This window comes from Schistocerca nitens, chromosome 7 (genome assembly GCF_023898315.1).
Source record: "Schistocerca nitens isolate TAMUIC-IGC-003100 chromosome 7, iqSchNite1.1, whole genome shotgun sequence".
Taxonomy (NCBI): Eukaryota; Metazoa; Arthropoda; class Insecta; order Orthoptera; family Acrididae; genus Schistocerca; species Schistocerca nitens.
In genome coordinates this window covers 283,574,002-283,595,021 of record NC_064620.1, presented here as the reverse complement: position 1 = coordinate 283,595,021, position 21,020 = coordinate 283,574,002, and the positions used below count along the sequence as shown (strand labels likewise).

Sequence of the window (21,020 nt, the reverse complement as noted above, 5' to 3'; positions counted from 1 at the left end):
CACAGTTTTAATCTGCCAGAAAGTTTTAAAAATACGTGTTTTTCAACTGATACTTCATAAAACGCATGTAGTGATGTTTATTAAATTTTTGTGTAAACTTCCAATGTACTGAATAACACAATAACAACAATTTACATTCCCGTCACATACATTATTAACATCGTCCATTTCCCCTGTGTATGCAATCATTCCTTCCGTAAATTATCACATCTCTCACCATAAATCTCCTTAATACTGGAGTTGTTACAATAGCATTAAAAATTATCATTCCTTCAGTACGTTGGCAAATAATTTGCACTAGTATCAGTATGCAACATAAAAGTAGCTTTCTCAGTGGTAGAAAAGTTGCACTTGAACCGTAAAACTGGAAAATGCCCAGCTTCTTTCACAGTTGTGGCCTTTCTTGTGATTGAGACATTTATTTAGCAACATCTAAACACGTCTCAAGTTTCTTTCTATTATTGATCTAAAAATATTAACTTAGTTATCCCAAAGTTACCGTTTAAATAGTTGTTTTATTCTGCCGATATAACGGTACTTCTTGATCTCTCGCCATGTTCCTCATTCCAAGAAAAATTCAATGCAGATTCCATCTGCTGAACACAAAGCAAATACATGGGACACTTCATGTCCTATGCTTCGAAGGGCAAGCTGCCTATTTCCGTAAATGAGGTGGAACTAAACGTTTCCGGTTGCCGGGCGAGTCACTTCGACGGGGGAAGAGAGAATTATTGGCGCTGTCGCACGTTTTCAGTGGAGCGTGACACTACTGTTTCTCGACGCGGTCCCCCCATGATGTCACATGATTCTCCTTGGAGCGAAGAACAAGTCCATCCCACATAAACTACAGCTAGTGTAAACTATTCTGCAATGAAAAGCAACAAATCTGACGCACTGTTTTAGTTTAATTGCTCGGAGTTTGCGGCGAATGAATGAATAAAGGAAGGAAGATTTCAGTTTAATGTCCCGTCGACAGCGCAGTCATTGAAGGTGAAGTACGAGCTCGTATAACGAAAGGATGGGAAGGAATTGGCTGTACCCTTTTCAAAGGAGCCATCCCGGCATAAGCCTGGAGCGATTTCTAGATTCCACAGAAAATAGAGATCTGAATGGCCGGTCGGGTATTTGAGCAGTTGTCCTCCCAAATGCGGGTCCAGTGTGTCGACCAAAGCGAAACCTCGCTCGGTCGCGGCGAATGCATCCCACGTTGAACCCTATACGTATTCCATTTATCAAATATCATTATGTTAACCACGGGTAATCAATGAAAGTCTCACAGAACCGTATAGTGAGTGACTGACTGGGTGAGAAGACAACCGCAAGTTGACTAGGTTTGCCCTATGTGATTTGTTTTCATTATAATATTTTTAGGTTGTCTGGAGGCTAGGTAGGAGTGTCACACAAAAAAAAAAAAATAAATAAAAAGGTCTGGAATTTCATTATCTGCCAGTCGTGGAATATTTTTTCCATCACTTAGCGCTTCCTTCCACTACGGCAATGATATTTGTATGTGAATAATGCCAAACTGCACCGTGGTTCAAAATCCATGGTAATCTTTAGGTCCTCTTATACCTGGCTAGTAAATTAGTTTAAAGGTAGGCAGAAGGCAAGAGCATGCCGTCTACAAAAGGTTCTAAAAATCAGTCTTGTAGTTAAGCCCAAGCACTATTCTCCTGATGAGATTTTTCAGAAACCACTGAAAGCTTACATCACTGAAAGCCAACATCAGGATGGACGGACAGGTCTTCAAGCCTATTTCTCCAGGAATATCGGCACACTTTCTTGCCCCCCCCCCCCCCCGCCCCACACACACACCCACCCACACACACAATAACGCGCGCACGCGAGTGGGGGGCATCGAGAGAGAGAGCGGCGGAGGGGAGGGGGGGGGGGGGAGAGAGACGCACCTTTCGGAATAGCAGACTGGTAGGTCTGGTAGGTAACTAGCTAAGCCATATCGCTATTCTTACAGATGAGTTTTGCTATTTGGCCAGGGGCGAGGTAGAAATGATATACCACGTAGTCTGGCAATGGCAAGAAAAGCGTTTCTGACGAAGAGAAATTCGCTAACATAGAATGTAAGGCATTTGTCTGAAATGTAGTTGAAACTGGTACGATAAACAGATCAGACAAGAAAAGAATGGAAGTTTTCGAATTGTGATGCTATGGAAGAACGCCGAAGATCACGTAACTAGTAGTAGTAGTAGTAGTAGTAGTAGTAGAAGAAGAAGAAGAAGAGTTATTCTTCCTTAGATCTCTTTTTACAAGGATATAGGACTTGTCAAAGTATATACAATTTAAAATAAGCTAATTCTTCTACACACATATTTACAGACTTCTAGTTAGAGACAATCATTAGATTTACTCCTGGTATACAATACTTTTTTTTACAAATAACTTATTAAATAATGTAATGCCACATTGTTCACTCATATCTCACTATCAGTCATGTTAAGGATATGACAAATACAAGAGGCGGATCTGCGGTAAGCAGACCTAAATCTACGAAGGTATTCCGTCTTTCAACGAAGACAGTCCGTACCGAAAAACATTTAACGTAGACAAAGCTGGGATAATTTTCAACATAAGGGGGCGATGGCAAACTGACTGCGTTGAGAGTTTGGATTTTTATTTTTTTTATAAAGCAGTCTTTTGTTAATCCTTCACTGCGACTGCAAAAATCGACCCCCATGTATTTCATTACAGAAATGCGATCTCGAGAGATCGACTAACCTGACAGTGATCAGAGGTCGACGAAAGCGCCTCATCTCATGTCCACAATAACTTTATTGTTATGAGTGCAGCAAAGCACTGGTTCATTATGTTATCAATATCCCTCGTGCATCGTTTAGCTTCTCTGAATTTTCCTTGTCGCGTAATTATCGCACACTGTACTAGTCTCACTGAAAACTCTGCGACTTTAGCTTAAATTAAATTCCCGTTTAGATCCGGGAAATATCAGTTCCGCGTTTATTGTGCCATGAAAGATGGTAATAGTTTGTCAGGCTTATTGGGAAGATAATTATTTATGGTGCTAAAGACCGAGAATAGTCCGCTCTTTTGCAAAACAAACAGCAAATGCTTTATGGAATGGAGAGCAGGTGTTTTGAAGAATAAGCAAAATATTTCTGTGGTTATTCAGTGCCCTATAATCACACTTCCAGTTCTGTGGTATCATTTGTATTCCGTTCATTCTCTTTCCATTGACTGCCAACAGATAGATCAATTTTTGTCCCCCACATGTTGACTTATACTTCCATATTTTAACACCCGCAAACTTCTACATTTGCAATAAAAACTGTTCATAATTTCATATTCCGGACGGGCATGTTTGGCATTCCTCGAGCACATTTTTTAAATTTGATTTATGCCAACTAAGTATCACACCAAGATAAGTATTTATTTCTCGTTGCCTTCACTACACCTTCCTGAAAACATCTGAATTTCTACATACCTTCGAAGCATTTTTCCTCTTGCATCCCCTCCCATTTTCTTTTCTGTTATCCTATTTTGGAAGAATAGTGTGAATCTTCTTCTGTAATCTGTCTGCCTTCATCCTCTTGAGCTGTCTTATAAAGTATAACATGTCTATTAATGACCTCTGTTGTTTTACTACATAATGACTTTATTTCCTTATTTGATCTCTCTATTCTCGATTAGATCTAATATTTTTGCAAGATTCTTATTTCTGTATTTTCCAAATCTTCTAATACCATTTTGCATTAAGGTAAAAGTACCGTTTCAGGCCCACAGAGGGCTTCTGCTTTTACAACTGTATTATAATGCCTTACTCTAACATAGTTAAATAACACTTTTTATTGTATGTATTTCGCACTTGATTGTGGAAGGTACAGGCACTGAATCGCAGACAGGCACAATGAAGATTAACAGGCTTTTGGACAAATAACTCCTTTGGAAATAGAAAAAACACAGATTCTCACAAGCATAATCAACATGTGGTCACTGTCTCCAGCCGTTGTGGCCTTGCCCGAGGCAGTTGTCGTGAGTATGCGAGCTGTGCTTGTGTGAATATGTTTGTGTTCTCTATTTCTGAACGAGGACATTTTAGTCTGGAGGAATATATGTTTATCAGTCTTTTCATTGTGCCTGTCTGTGACTCAGTGCCTCCTCAATGTGGTGAGAATCAGTCTATCCTTTTCATAATATTGATGTCATTCCATCCTGGATTTTCTATTGCTAGATTTCTCACTAACATGTATGCTCTTTGCATTTTTTTCAGTTCTGATTTTAACTGATTTTTTTCCATTTTTTATGTTTATATTTTCACCTAGATATTTAAAGGTGTCTGTTTCTTTGATGTTACCATACAAGCTTTTTAAAGTTCTTGGTGAATTACTTTCACTGGTCAAGTATTCTGCCTTTTCAAAAAATATTTGTTGATCTGCCTTTTCAGCTTCTTCCTTCAGAAGTTCTAGTGTTTTCTTTGCATTTTCTAGGGTTCCATCTATTATTACAAGATCATCTGCAAATGCAAAACAATTAGTTTCTTCTTCTAGTCCACCAATATTTATGTAGTTATTAATGCTTTACTTTTCCTCCTCTATTTTCGATTCTCTTATAACTTTTTCCAGCACACAATTGAATAATAATGGTGACAAACAATCTACTCGTCTGACTCCTGATATAATCTGTAAGAGACTAGAAGCTGTTTCAAAAAATTTAACTTTAGATACTGTGTTTGTAAGAGTTACTTTAGTTATTTCAAGTTTTATTACCTACTGAAAATTCCTTCAAGGTTTCAAGGTGCGCTTTAGTTTTATTTGATATTTTCATATACCTCATTATTTGTATTTATTTATTGTTTTAAGACTTATATGTCAACTTTCTTGGAATAAGTTTGGATACTACTGTTTACCCAAATGCCATCCTGCATACCAGGTTTCCTTACTAATGAAAAGTAATGTGTGAAGTCCAAAAGTGCCTATAGAGTGATGCATCCTAACTGCCTGGTTATTATTATGAGCTTATTGGACTTATTTTACACATCTTTGTGAAATACATAAATGTGAGAAATGCCACTTTAATATCAACACAGCATATTTCCTGTTCTGAATTAGTGAATATGGTAAAATGTATGATAATTGCACTACATCTTGGTTGCTACTCTGTGTGCGTGTCTCAAGTTAAGTTGCATTATGATAATCTGGCAGTACTTGGGTAACTGTAACTAACCTTAATTTGTTATAGAGTAATGTTTCAATAGGCTATGCCCACATTTTATCTTAGTAATGTACGAAAAAGAGTTGCTACGTTCAATAACTGCTACCACTGCAAAGACCAAATAACATTCTAGTCAAACTGAGTATGTCAACTTCCATCATACAAAGAACTTTGTTTATAAGGTTCATATTAAATCAAGGGAAAGGCAACCATTCACCTTTAGCAGGTGAAGTGGAGTGTAGAAACACGTAACACAAAACACTATTTGAATAGTGTTTCCTGTTAAGTGTTTCTATGCTCCACACATCAGTCCATTATATATGAGTGGGTGTGTTCCCTGTATTTTATGTATTGTTCCATCCAGAAATTTCCATTATTGTCATAACAAAACAATGAAGATCAAATTTTTGCTATCAGCTTCAATGGTCTATGTCATGCTTTGGGGTGGCATGTTCATAATCAACTCTCCACCCCTTTAATTAGCTTTTCAGTTGGGATCCCATCACCAGACAGTATACTATGGAAGGCCTGGAGCCAAGGTGGTCTTCAGGAAGAAAAGTGGGAAAACAAAAGAGAAGGAATCATTACCTCATTAATCATTCTATGACTGGCAGGACAGTGGACAGGACTAAACAAGTTCCAGAGCTGCAGGTTTCCTGAGGGGTCTCCCAGAGTCTGGCAATCTGCCCTGTTATTTTCAGACAACATGCCACTGTGCCAAAAGACTTTCAGACAATATGACATCGTCACACTTTTAACATCAATCTCAACATTCTCAAAAACCATAAACCTTAGAAGCTGCAACAAAAGTATTTATATTTCCAGGAAAAAAATCATGTCTAATAATCAGAAAAGTATTGAGGAGAGACAGAATTATTCACAAGTAACAACTGCAAAACTCCAGTTTTTCTGTTTGGTTCTGCTGAGCATTTTTAGAATAATTAATGTGAAAGTGTTGTGAAAGATTAACATTTTATCAAATGAAAACACAGTTGTACTACACATATAATGCACAATAACCACACAGTAACAGTACAAATGAAGGAGTAAATAGAAAAGTGTTGCTATTAATTTATATGTATTATTAGGTTACCTTAACTTAATATCAACAAATGAACAGTCACGCCCTAACTTTTCACAAGATCACGGTTCCCTCCACATTTCATGGCTAGCACTACTTAAGGGTTTTGTGGAATTACTAGATAACAGTTCTTTACAAGGCAATAACACCAGATTGAACATGTCTTCTTATAAAATATTTTACATCTATATAGATTCTTGACTAATTGAATGGCTCTTTTGTTACTGCCATATATTTGAAGTCTTTAGTGACTCTACTTGACTCTGCCTTGGATGTAAATTGTCTTAGCCACAGAAAATCTTTAACACTTGATGTCATAGTTATGCACATTCAGCTTCACAAGTAGAAAAAGCAATAGTTTTCTTTTATTATTTTACTAGACCACTTGTATGAACCAGTTACAGAGCATCTGCCATTTATTTTATTTCCACAGTCTGCATTGCCGATTGCCATAATTTCTCTATGGCCATCCCTAGAAAATTCTAGCTTACAGCCCATGGTTCCCTTTAAATAAATATGTAAACACACTTTTTCTGACAACCCCCTTTACCACAAGGCATGTGTTAAATGTTTCTGGTATACTGACAATCGCAGGTTTTATCTTTAACAGCCATTTAGTCTAGAGGGGTTTGTGTTCCCTGGATAGCTCTATCTCTTTGAATGTGTCATTACGAACTACAGGTGAGAATTTTTTTCTTTTTGGCTTTTTTCCATTCTTCCTTACTTATCCCTTCCAAGGCCATTTTGACTTAATGGCGTTCATTAGAAGGTCTTTCTTGCAAGTAGTAAGTAAAATGGTTAGGCTGTTCCTTTGGTTTTGGTTTTCTACTTGACCTCTGGGGTGTAACTCCCCATTGAATTCCGGTGAATCACTGTCAAAACCATAAAAAGGTTAATTATCAATGTCTACTGACTGAATTTCTTCTACACTATGATTAGTATTGCTGTCATAAAAAACTGCTTTTCGTTTCAATCCTAAGACATTAAAATCTTAGGTTCCTCCATATTTGAACTTGGAAAATTATAATCCACTATGAAATTTACATCCCCGTTGACAGGTTTATGGCAGTTTCCTATTAATGAATCAATAACCCTTGGTTGTCTGACAGTGGCCTATGAATGTCAATTTCTGTGACTTCTCATCCTACTTCTTGCAACGGGGTTCTGGAATGCAAAACACTGCAATGGAGCCAAAACTCCTAAAGTGTGATAAAGAAGGCTTTCTTTTGTACCAAAATTCATATGGCACTTTTAGCTCTCTCAGCAACGCCATTTTGCTGTGACTGTGTCATACTGTAAGGTGATGGGTGATACCTTCAGAAGTCAGAATTCTTTTTATTGACATATTACTTTCCATTTTCAGATTACAATTTCTTCACATTTCTTCCTGTCTGCTTTCCCACGATGACTTTGAAGTTTTTAAATGTCTGTGTGGTCCTAGGCTTTTTCTTCAAAAAATGGACACACTTTTATCTTGAAAAATCAACATTAAATATGAGAAAAATAATTATTTCCACGAAGCCATTTTTAGAATACTTTTTGCTAGTTTCCAACAAAAGATGTGACCACTTTCCTATGATACAGAACTCATATGGAGCCTTGACCAAAATATCCTCATTTACTCCCCTTGAAACCTTTGCCATATTCAACATACTTCTGTGATTCATGTGTCCTAGCTTGTGATGTCATAAGCATCCATGACATTTGGTGTAGTAGCATTGTTTCATTTCACCTGTATTCAAACATCAGATACCATTCTTACGTGATGCTTTGGCAATTACTTCACCTCCTATTTTATACATGATCAACCTGTTTTTGTTAAAGCTGATATGATGCCCCTCACTTACAATTTTACTAACTGAGAGCAAAATCAGAGTTTGGGACATGAATGACATCAATTGCTTCTTCTTCTACTGTTTTTTCACCTAAGCTGTCACCCCCAAATTGACCACAGAGCTTTTACCTGGCTTGGCATTATGAAGCTTCCCTCCATCATCGGTGATGTGAAGCAAGGCACATGAATCTAAATACCACCTCTCTCCTACAGAGGACTGTTTAGAATCTGCTGCGAGAACAGCTTTTTTGTGTTATGGCTGTGTTCTAGTTACATTTCCATTCCTGTCAAGAGCTTCCACCTTTTTCACCCTTGCCAGAACAATATTTAGGAATATGATTTACTTGCAGCAGTTAATAATGTGTTTTGTAGGACCTTTGTTATTAACATATAAGGCTGATCCTTCACTTCCATTTCTATCTTCAGGTTTGACATCTTGTAGTAGTTTTACTGTAATACAATCTCCGGTGATATGTGTGCTAATGTCTTCAAGCGTCACAATCATAGTTTGATAATGAAGATGTAATCCAGTCAAGAGGAAACTTCATATCCACTCTTCACTCCCTGGGAACTTTGTTTCATTTAACTAAAATGTGGTCATTATGATTTGATTGTAGTAGTCATCTAATGACACGCATTTATCTAATTTGGTTGTGATTAATGTTCTCAGCAAGCTAACTCCATGTGTTAGTCCAATCTTCAAATGCTTTTTCCAGGGCTGTCCAGGCTTCTGGTGCCTTATCTATGTCCCTTGATATGGCAATAATGTGTTCTGTCCACATACAGTATAATCCATCTGTCTATACTCTTCCAAGAACTATTTGATTTCATCATATTCGAAGGAGATTTTTCTATTATATCCCACAGATCATCCTGAACTAAGCCCTCATTGCAAATTTCCACAGCAAATAATTTTTGTATCCAGTAAACTTTTCAAGTATCGGAAGCCCAGAAGAGACTGTAGAATTCATTTTTAGGTCTGAATGTATATAATAAACAGCAGTCTGTAACTGCTCACACGAATGAGCCATCAGGTAAGAAAAGGAAAAAACTTTCACACACTCATAATTTACACATGTGCATTCAGCTCATTCCGTACAGATACATGGGGAACGCTGTTATTGTGTCAGATATAATTTCTAGGCTATTTTTACGTCAGAAGTTGCTATTTTCCCATCAAATCTTTTTCTCTTGCTCTGGAACATCAGGAGTTGCATTTTACACATTCTCAAGTCTCACTTACACTGAAATTGGCATCAAGTGTATTATATGTCTTCACTTGTTGTATAGCAAATGTTATTTTCAACTAACGGAGGTCGCTTGAAAATGGACCTGCTGTCATGTCAAAATTATTTCTTAAATTATGACAACAGCTGCAGAATCCCAACAATGGAGGAGATTTTAACAACATTCAGTTGGCCGGCAGCTGTATGCTGTTACAAAAGAAATTCTGAGTGGGAAAAAATGTTGAAAAAACAAGAACTTGATGTGAAGATTGCAACATGGGCTTTTGTGTGGTACTTTGCTTCAAGATATACCATACTCAGAAAAAGTATCAGTAAGTTTCTCCTGTGTTCGCAATGTTGAACACAAGTTTTCCATATCCTTCATTACGGACATTAAATGTCAATTAAAATAAATTTTAAATCCAGTTTTTGGTATTGTTATATTTACTTAATAAAATCCTCATAATTATTCTAGTTATTGAATAACCAAATTGGTCTGCAATTTTACAATGTTGAAATCTTGTGGTGACTTAGTAGTGCGGCCGCTCCCTTGTAATGGTTTGATGAGTCATGGTGTATTTCTTGACTGAAATACGCAGTGCTGATATCCATTTATAAAGAATTAAAGATTAGCATGTGCTCTCTTAATTATAAATTCATCACTCTCCATGTGTTCTTCAAAATTTTTAGAAAGGTAGTTTATCACTGAATACTGAATAATTTTGGTGACAATAATCTTGTAATAACTACTCAATTTGGCTTCCATAGAGGAAGCTCTACACAGAAAGCAATATTTGATCTCTTAAACTGAGTTCTGGTAGAACTAAACACGAAAAATTGCCTTGCTTGCATTTTCTGCTACTTTTTCACGGCCACCAAGTGTGTAAATCATAACATTCTGCAAGAGAAATTTGAGTGTTACTGTGTTAAAAGCATCTCCCTTGCATAGGCAGAGTCTTATTGTAACAACAAAAAATATAGCAATTGCTCAGCACTTCACGCTGCATGGCACAAGTTGCAAACTGTTGACAACAGCACTACGATAGCTGTTGCACAACGCTTTTGCATTATTTTACTTAAAGTTGTCATTTTATAAACATTTATAGTCACAGTATTATAAACTGTTTTATAGGATTTTTAATATACCAAGATTAATATTGTCTACCCCTTCTTTAACTTGTATCATGGCATTCTACAATGCTTATTACTCACAGAAAAACAGTTTTATGGTCATACAACCATAGAAGACCTTATATACGTTATCTTAAGTGTGTCGACAGAGTATTCATATGCAGCTGCTCAGCGCCTCATGCTGCATGGCACAAGTTGAAAACTGCTGACAACAGTGCTACTATAGCTGTTTCTCAAGGCTTTCACGTTATTTTATTTAAGTTGTCATTTTATACATGTTTGTAGTCACAGTATTACAGGATTTTTTAATATGTTAAGATTAATATTGCGTACCCCTTGACCCTTCCCCCCTTCCCTTAATTGGAACATGGTGATCTACAATGTTTGTTATTCACAGAAAACAATTCTATGGTCATACAACTACAGAAGATCGTATGTACGGTATCTTAAGTGTGCCAACTTTCATCAATTCCCTTACAATCTCTGGTAATCTATATAATTTTAACTTTTAATAAATATTTATGAACTTTTACTGATGGTTAGTAATTTAAGTGATGTAAGTTGTAAATGAAACAAAAGATTTGTTTGTTAACAAACAGTTGGCCCCAGCACCAATCAGAGGTTTCTTCCAATGTATTAGACAAAAAAACTGTAACATACTGTTTTGTACAGTAAAAAAAAAAAAAAAAAAAAAAAAAAAAAACTGTAACATACTGTTTTGTACAGTAATATCTTTTGTCCCCCCCCCATGAACCATGGACCTTGCCGTTGGTGGGGAGGCTTGCGTGCCTCAGCGATACAGATAGCCGTACCGTAGGTACAACCACAACGGAGGGGTATCTGTTGAGAGGCCAGACAAACGTGTGGTTCCTGAAGAGGGGCAGCAGCCTTTTCAGTAGTTGCAGGGGCAACAGTCTGGATGATTGACTGATCTGGCCTTGTAACAATAACCAAAACGGCCTTGCTGTGCTGGTACTGCGAACGGCTGAAAGCAAGGGGAAACTACGGCCGTAATTTTTCCCGAGGGCATGCAGCTTTACTGTATGATTAAATGATGATGGCGTCCTCTTGGGTAAAATATTCCGGAGGTAAAATAGTCCCCCATTCGGATCTCCGGGCGGGGACTACTCAAGAGGATGTCGTTATCAGGAGAAAGAAAACTGGCGTTCTACGGATCGGAGCGTGGAATGTCAGATCCCTTAATCGGGCAGGTAGGTTAGAAAATTTGAAAAGGGAAATGGATAGGTTAAAGTTAGATATAGTGGGAATTAGTGAAGTTCGGTGGCAGGAGGAACAAGACTTCTGGTCAGGTGACTACAGGGTTATAAACACAAAGTCAAATAGGGGTAATGCAGGAGTAGGCTTAATAATGAATAGGAAAATAGGGACGCGGGTAAGCTACTACAAACAGCATAGTGAACGCATTATTGTGGCCAAGATAGATACGAAGCCCACGCCTACTACAGTAGTACAAGTTTATATGCCAACTAGCTCTGCAGATGACGAAGAAATTGAAGAAATGTATGATGAAATAAAAGAAATTATTCAGATAGTGAAGGGAGACGAAAATTTAATAGTCATGGGTGACTGGAATTCGAGTGTAGGAAAAGGAAGAGAAGGAAACGTAGTAGGTGAATATGGATTGGGGCTAAGAAATGAAAGAGGAAGCCGCCTGGTAGAATTTTGCACAGAGCACAAATTAATCATAGCTAACACTTGGTTTAAGAATCATGAAAGAAGGTTGTATACATGGAAGAACCCTGGAGATACTAAAAGGTATCAGATAGATTATATTATGGTAAGACAGAGATTTAGGAACCAGGTTCTAAATTGTAAGACATTTCCAGGGGCAGATGTGGCCTCTGACCACAATCTATTGGTTATGACCTGTAGATTAAAACTGAAGAAACTGCAAAAAGGTGGGAATTTAAGGAGATGGGACCTGGATAAACTGACTAAACCAGAGGTTGTAGAGGGTTTCAGGGAGAGCATAAGGGAACAATTGACAGGAATGGGGGAAAGAAATACAGTAGAAGAAGAATGGGTAGTTTTGAGGGATGTAGTAGTGAAGGCAGCAGAGGATCAAGTAGGTAAAAAGACGAGGGCTAGTAGAAATCCTTGGGTAACAGAAGAAATATTGAATTTAATTGATGAAAGGAGAAAATATAAAAATGCAGTAAATGAAGCAGGCAAAAAGGAATACAAACGTCTCAAAAATGAGATCGACAGAAAGTGCAAAATGGCTAAGCAGGGATGGCTAGAGCACAAATGTAAGGATGTAGAGGCTTATCTCACTAGGGGTAAGATAGATACTGCCTACAGGAAAATTAAAGAGACCTTTGGAGATAAGAGAACCACTTGTATGAACATCAAGAGCTCAGATGGAAACCCAGTTCTAAGCAAAGAAGGGAAAGCAGAAAGGTGGAAGGAGTATATAGAGGGTCTATACAAGGGCGATGTACTTGAGGACAATATTATGGAAATGGAAGAGGATGTAGATGAAGATGAAATGGGAGATACGATACTGCGTGAAGAGTTTGACAGAGCACTAAAAGACCTGAGTCGAAACAAGGCCCCCGGAGTAGACAACATTCCATTGGAACTACTGACGGCCTTGGGAGAGCCAGTCCTGACAAAACTCTACCATTTGATGAGCAAGATGTATGAAACAGGCGAAATACCCACAGACTTCAAGAAGAATATAATAATTCCAATCCCAAAGAAAGCAGGTGTTGACAGATGTGAGAATTACCGAACAATCAGTTTAATAAGCCACAGCTGCAAAATACTAACACGAATTCTTTACAGACGAATGGAAAAACTAGTAGAAGCCGACCTCGGGGAAGATCAGTTTGGATTCCGTAGAAATACTGGAACACGTGAGGCAATACTGACCTTACGACTTATCTTAGAAGGAAGATTAAGGAAAGGCAAACCTACGTTTCTAGCATTTGTAGACTTAGAGAAAGCTTTTGACAATGTTGACTGGAATACTCTCTTTCAAATTCTAAAGGTGGCAGGGGTAAAAAACGGAGCGAAAGGCTATTTACAATTTGTACAGAAACCAGATGGCAGTTATAAGAGTCGAGGGACATGAAAGGGAAGCAGTGGTTGGGAAGGGAGTAAGACAGGGTTGTAGCCTCTCCCCGATGTTATTCAATCTGTATATTGAGCAAGCAGTAAAGGAAACAAAAGAAAAATTCGGAGTAGGTATTAAAATCCATGGAGAAGAAATAAAAACTTTGAGGTTCGCCGATGACATTGTAATTCTGTCAGAGACAGCAAAGGACTTGGAAGAGCAGTTGAACGGAATGGATGGTGTCTTGAAGGGAGGATATAAGATGAACATCAACAAAAGCAAAACGAGGATAATGGAATGTAGTCAAATTAAATCGGGTGATGCTGAGGGTATTAGATTAGGAAATGAGACACTTAAAGTAGTAAAGGAGTTTTGCTATTTGGGGAGCAAAATAACTGATGATGGTCGAAGTAGAGAGGATATAAAATGTAGACTGGCAATGGCAAGGAAAGCGTTTCTGAAGAAGAGAAATTTGTTAACATCGAGTATAGATTTAAATGTCAGGAAGTCATTTCTGAAAGTATTTGTATGGAGTGTAGCCATGTATGGAAGTGAAACATGGACGGTAAATACTTTGGACAAGAAGAGAATAGAAGCTTTCGAAATGTGGTGCTACAGAAGAATGCTGAAGATTAGATGGGTAGATCACATAACTAATGAGGAGGTACTGAATAGGATTGGGGAGAAGAGGAGTTTGTGGTACAACTTGACCAGAAGAAGGGATCGGTTGGTAGGACATGTTCTGAGGCATCAAGGGATCACCAATTTAGTATTGGAGGGCAGCGTGGAGGGTAAAAATCGTAGGGGGAGACCAAGAGATGAATACACTAAGCAGATTCAGAAGGATGTAGGTTGCAGTAGGTACTGGGAGATGAAGAAGCTTGCACAGGATAGAGTAGCATGGAGAGCTGCATCAAACCAGTCTCAGGACTGAAGACCACAACAACATATCTTTTGTAAAACATTGTAATTAATTCCTGTACTGACTGATGAAATCATTTTATATGCTGTAACGATCAAAACTGATCGTAAACAGAAACACATAGCAGCATGTACCACATACCCAGCACCGCCTAGCGGTCTAGTCCACCTGGCTTCCAAAATCTTCACTTGGTAGCAGTTTTCACTTGTCTCGTGCTTGAGAATGTTCTATATGACTGACAGCAATGCTAACCCAGCAAGCCTTATTCTGGTCATTGTAATATGTCTTTTATCAGTGGTGAAATGTATCATATTTTCATGTTTCCTGATACCAGATTTTGTTGTTTTTTTGTAGCCTCAAAATTCAGAGTGGGAAACAGTCCTGCAAGTTCCGGTACTCATCCACTTCTCTTCTTTATTTATATAACCTTCGTTAGTCACTTTCCTCACCCCTCCAGCCCCTTCCCTGTTCCCATTCCAGCACTAACACACTGTCATTCCACCATCGAACCCTGTCTTTTTACTTCCCTCCTTTCCCACTACTCCCCCTCCCCTCACCACCTCTCCCTGCCCACCGTCTAACCTGCAGTACTTCACTGTCCACCACCCGCACCATACTATCCCTCCCCCTCCCTGCCCCAGCCTCCTCGTTACCCCCATCCAGTCACCAATCCCATCATGCACTGGTGCTGCTGCTTGCAGTGTGGTTCCAGTTGCTTGAGACTGCAGTTGAGTTATGTTCGCGCACGCATGTGCGTGTGCGTGTGTGTGTGTGTGTGGTCTATTGTTGACTAAGATTTTAATGGCTGAAAGCTTTATTTGTGACAGTCTTTTTGTTGTGCCTAACTGTGACTCAGCATCTCCGCAATATGGTGAATAGCAACTTTCCTTTTCATAATATTGATCTACATAAACGATTTACCAAAGTACTATTTAAAAACTTACGTTTGCGGATGATAAAAAGAAACTGATAAAGGGTCCAAATACACCCACAAAGTTTTTAACAAGTTGCTGGCAGACTCCCAAACAGAAACTAAAATAACAGAGTAACTAATTATATCAAAAGTAAAATTAAGCTAAGAAATGTACAAAATTATGAAACAGAATTACTAGCAGTATCTGCCTTTAAGATTGCTGATACACATCTACAAAAGTACCAAACACCATCTTGCCTTCACAATGTGACTCCCTTTCATCCTGTGTTCTGAATGACCTGTCATTCCCTTTTTATCTTCCCAAACCTGTCAACCCCCCCCCCCCTCCCTCCCCCGATCCAAGGAAAGAACTTGTCAATCTCCAGACTGGTTCAATGTAGCCTGCCATGAGTTCCTATCCTGTGCCAACCTTTTCATCCCTGTGTAGCACCTGCACCCTATGTACTCAGTCATGTATGTATTCCAATCTCTTTCTTTCTCCTCGGTTTTTATCCTCTATACCTCCATCTAGCTCCTGGGAAGTCACTCCCTGATGTCATAATGTGTGTCTTTCCATCCTCTCCCTTCTTCTTGTTATTGTTTTCCATAAATTCCTTTTCTCGGCAATTCTATGGAGAATCTCCTCGTTTCTTATCCTACCAGTCCATCAAATTTTCAACATTCTTTTGTAACAACATATCTCAAATGCTTTAATTGTCTTCTGTTCTGGTTTTCCCCCAGTCCTTGTTTCACTAACATAAAATACTGTGCTCCAAACATACAGTCTCAGAAATTTCTTCCTCAAATTAAGGTCTATGTTTGATACTAGTAGTCTTCTCTTGACCAGGAGTGCACTCTTTGCCAGTAATAGATTGCTTTTTATGCCTTTCTTAATCAATCCATCATGCGTTTTCTGCTGCCTAGGTAGCAGAATTCCTTAACTCCATCTACTTTGTGATCCCCGATTTGATTACATCCCTATCTTACACCCTTTTTAATCCGAGCACTTCATTCCTTGTTTTCCAGTCCTGCTGCTCCCTCTTGGTTCTTGTACAAGGGTTGGCCAGAAAGTAACGCACCACATTTTTTTTCTCCAACAATTCTTTATTGACCATAATGAGAATTACACACGTATAAGAATGGTGTTTTATCTACACACCCTATTTTTCCACGTAATCTCCATCCCATTCTATGGCCTTCCTCCAATGCGAAACAAGGGCATGTATGTCCTGTCGGTACCAATCCTTGTCCTGGTAGTAGAGCCAGTGCTTCACTGTGTGAATCACCTCCTCATAGTCCTCAAAATGTCTTCCATGAATGGCATCCTTTAATGGCCCAGACATGGAAGTCTGAGGGGGCTAGGTCAGGGCTGTAGGATGTGACAGCCATGGATCATCTCCCCGACTGCAGTAAATCGTGGCGCTCTGCTGAATCGCTTTCTGATGACCTCACCCTCCATGCCCAGTGACTAACTGTACTTCTGTTCACAGTAGATGCTCCATAGACTTTGCACAAGCATTTTTGAATATTCCCCACAGTTTGTTTCTCTGCAGTGAGAAATTCAATGATGCCACGTTGCTTGTAATGTACATCACTTACTTACGCCATTTTGAAACTGTCCTGCAGTTACACTATCTGTCATAGGTGACAGAAACATGGTGTGCTCACTCAGGAGACTTCATATAATACATATGTAACGTTTTGCATATGTAGCATTGTTATTGGCTGAGAAAAAAAAATGCAGTGCATTATTTTCGGGGCAACCTTCGTACATATTGTATATTACTCATCTTTAGCTATAGCTTACCCCAATTTTTCTCAGTATTTTGAACATCTTGCACCATTTAACATTGTCAAACACTTTTTCTAGGTCGACAAATCCTATGAACATGTCCTAATTTTTCTCCAGTCTTGCTTCCATTATCAACTGCAATGTCAGAATTGCCTCTTTGGTACCTTTACCTTTATTAAAGCCAAACTGATCATAATCTAACAAATGTTCAATTGCAAAATGGAAAGAAGAGAAGGGTTTCTGGTCAAATGAGTACAGGGTAATATCAACAGCAGCCAAAAATAGTATAACAGGAGTAGTATTCATTATGAATAGGAATGGAGGGCAGAGAATGGGTTACTGGGAACAGATCAGTGATAGGGTTGTTCTCATCAGAATCGACAGCAAACCAACACCAATTACAGTAGTTCAGCTACAGATACCTATGTTGCAAGCAGAAGATGAAGATACTGAAAGGGTAATTTAGTATGTAAAGGAGATGAAAATCTAATAGTCATGGGAGATTGGAATACTGATGTGGGGGAAGAAAGTGTTATGGGAGAATATGGAGTTGAGTGTATGAATGAGAGAGGAGAAAGATTGATTGAAGCCTGCAGTAAATTTCAGCAAGTAATAATGAATACTCTGTCCAAGAATTACAAGAGGAGATGGTATACTGGGAAAAGGCCAAGAGATACAAGAAGATTCCAGTTAAATCACATCACGGTCAGGCAGAGATTCTGAAATCAGGTATTGGATTATAAGGCATACCTAAGAGCAGACATAGCCTGAGATCACAATTTAGTAATGAGGAAAAGTAGGCCGCAGTTTAAGAAACAAATGAGGAAGAATCAATGCTCAAAGAAGTGGGATAAGGAAGTACTAAGGAAATGAAAAGATATGCTTGAAGATCTCTGAGACTATAGATACTGCAATAATGAGAGTGCAACAGAAGTTCCACTCTTAAAAGCAGTGGAGGGAGTGGGAAGGCCTCTACAAGGGAGAGTATTTGTCTGATCATGTGATAGAACAAGAAACAGGAGTCAACATGGAAGAGAGAAGGGATCCAGTATTGAGGGATAGACAACATTCCATCAGAATTTCTAAAATCACTGGGGGGGGGGGGGGAAGTGGCAACAAAATGGCCATTCAAGTTGGCGTGTAGAATCCATTAGACTGACAATATACCATCAGATGTTCAGAAAAATATCATAATCACTATTCCGAAGATAAAAGAGCCAACAAGTCCGAGAATTGTCACACAATCAGCTTAACAGGTCATGCATCAAAGTTGTTGACAAGAATAATATACAGAAGAATGGAAGGAACTAATAATGCCAAAAGCAAGGACAATGTTGGGTACTTTCACAGGTTTCCATCAGCATACTACATATTTTCCCCCCTGAAAGTATCTATTGGTCAGAAATTCTGTCTCATAATTTTATAGAATACCTAGTTAGCTGTTACTTCTATAATTTATCAGTATGTTTGAATTGTTTACTGCCAAGTTTTATCAGTTAACAGAAAGTTCGCTCAGCACAAATTATGAAGTCTTTAGCTCGTCACATTACTTTTTTTAATCTTACCCAAACTTACAGTTTTTCTTCTTGTTTTTCTGTTAGAGCTGCATGAGTAACAGCAATAATAACAATGTTTGTGATGCCAACAACATGAACAATGAGCTTCACTCAACAAATGTAATTCTGTGTTCAGGTATGTTTTTTTATTCTTTGAAAGTGAGTTAGTACAAGTAAGATTAAGCTGCAAGCAGGGAGAGGAGAATCATGGCTAAGAGAAAGCAGATAAGCGCAGAACTGCAAATAAAACTAAAAATCCTAGAGGAAGTAGACCACATTGTGTAGAAGAAAAGCACAGCTGCGGAAAGCATGGACTTGCCTAATCTATATTACTCACAATATTTACAAAAAGTGCTAAGTAAGGAGATGTTGCAACTTCATTTATAGAATGGTTCACCCATATGCTTGCTTCCAGTGTACCTTTAAGTGGAGCTACAATTCAGTCAAAAACAGAGGTTGAAAAAAAATTTAGGCATTCAGGATTTAAGTTGTTCTGCTGGTTGGCTGTACCAGTTCCAAACCACACACTCCGTTTCTTCATTAATGATTTGTGGTAAAGCAAATAAAGCTGCAGAATGTGCAAACAATTAATTGCACGAATTGAGAAAAATGTGCCTTGGGCGATATCTGCAATATGGACAGAAATGGACCTTTTTACAACTCTTCCCAAATCATACCACTGAAATAAAGAGCGACAAGTCCCCTGGTGGAGCACACAGCAAACACTGTTTAACTGTTGTACTGGCATGTAATTCAGACAGCAGTGGAAAACACCATCCTTGGATGATTAGGAAGTCAGAGAAACCATGTTGTTTTAAGAACATAAACGTTGATACTTTACCTTGAACCTACTCTCACCATAAGAAAGCTTGGATCGACAGCTCATCATTTTGTAAATGGTTTCTTCACTTTAACAGTAAAATGGTGGCTCAGAACAAGTAAGTTGTTCTGACACTGGACAGATGCACATCTCATAACATACATGATCTTAACGTAAGCAATGTAAAGGTTAACTCCCCTCTCTCACCTAATACAAGTCATCTTCAGCCTTTGTATCAAGGCATTATTGTGTCTTATTGAAAATGACTTGTGACAACAGCAGTGCACATTGCTGGAAAGGAATGGGAACTGCCAGCTCGAAGTGTGAATCACCCAATAAAAGCTATTGTTGCATCCTGTAAATCCGTGTCTTCACAACAGTTACATAATTGTTTTAGCAAAGTCTATAGATGATAATCCTGTTGATAAGTTAGTTGTTGACAGTGATACCACTTCATCTGAGGAATGGAATATTCTACAACACATTTTGAACCCTGGAATTAGTTTCGAGGAGTTTGGTAACACATATAATGATGTCAGTGCATGTGCTCCAGTGGAATCTGATGTACAAACCATTGTGTCTGAAATGCAAGAAATGCCATCAGGAGAAAGTGAAGAGGGCAATATCATTCTGCCTACATGCCAGGAAGTGTTACATGCCTTGAACACTTTAGAACATTTTGCTGCAACATCCAAAACGATGCTGGTTTTACAGAATCAGTGAGTACACTTGGCCCTGAAGTCGACAAGTATTTTCATTCCTGTCTTTGACAGTGCAGTATACAGGACTTTTTCACCAGACTGAGTGAGATGGTGCAGTGGTCAGCACACTGAACTCACATTTGAGAGGACAATGGTTCAAATCTCAGACCAGTCATTCAGATTTAGATTTTCTGTCATTTCCGTTAATTGCTTAAGGCAAATGCCATGCTGTTTCCTCTGAAAAGGCACAGTCGATTTCCTTCCCCACCTCACTGTTGACAGGATCTTCATTCCTCCCCTCCTTTTCACATTGTATGCCTTCCTTTTAATGTCCCGAGATAAGAGAGTAGAAGTTACTGTAGTGTTTTCTATGATTATATATGTAATATGCTATAATACATATGTACCTATATAGGGTACATGGTTAACGCATAGAAAAAATTCATAATTAATTCCCATAACAAAAAATTAGCATTAGTGGCAAATGGCTGTTAGTATACTATACAGAACTAAACTGCAGTGGCTGCTTATGACAATGTATGTTTGAACTGTTCTGTTTTCCAGAAGGCTGCTCTCTTGATGAGATTTTTGGAATATAATGTCTGAATGAATGAATAAACTCCACTACACTAATCTACAAACTGACCTACTTTCTTCAGCTATGACTGTTGTGGATTTTTCACATATAACACACTGTACCGCATTTTTTTGGCATATTCTTCACCCTCGACCCTTGTGTCAGAAACACTTGTCATTGAAGATGCAAACACATATTTCTCACTTC

At 38.4% G+C, this 21,020-nt stretch overlaps 1 protein-coding gene across 1 annotated transcript in view; it reads right to left on the bottom strand.

Moving 5' to 3' along the window:
- The window catches only part of LOC126194652 (muscle-specific protein 300 kDa), a 607,158-nt gene that overhangs the window by 172,728 nt on the left and 413,410 nt on the right, over positions 1–21,020 (bottom strand). The window lies entirely within an intron of this gene.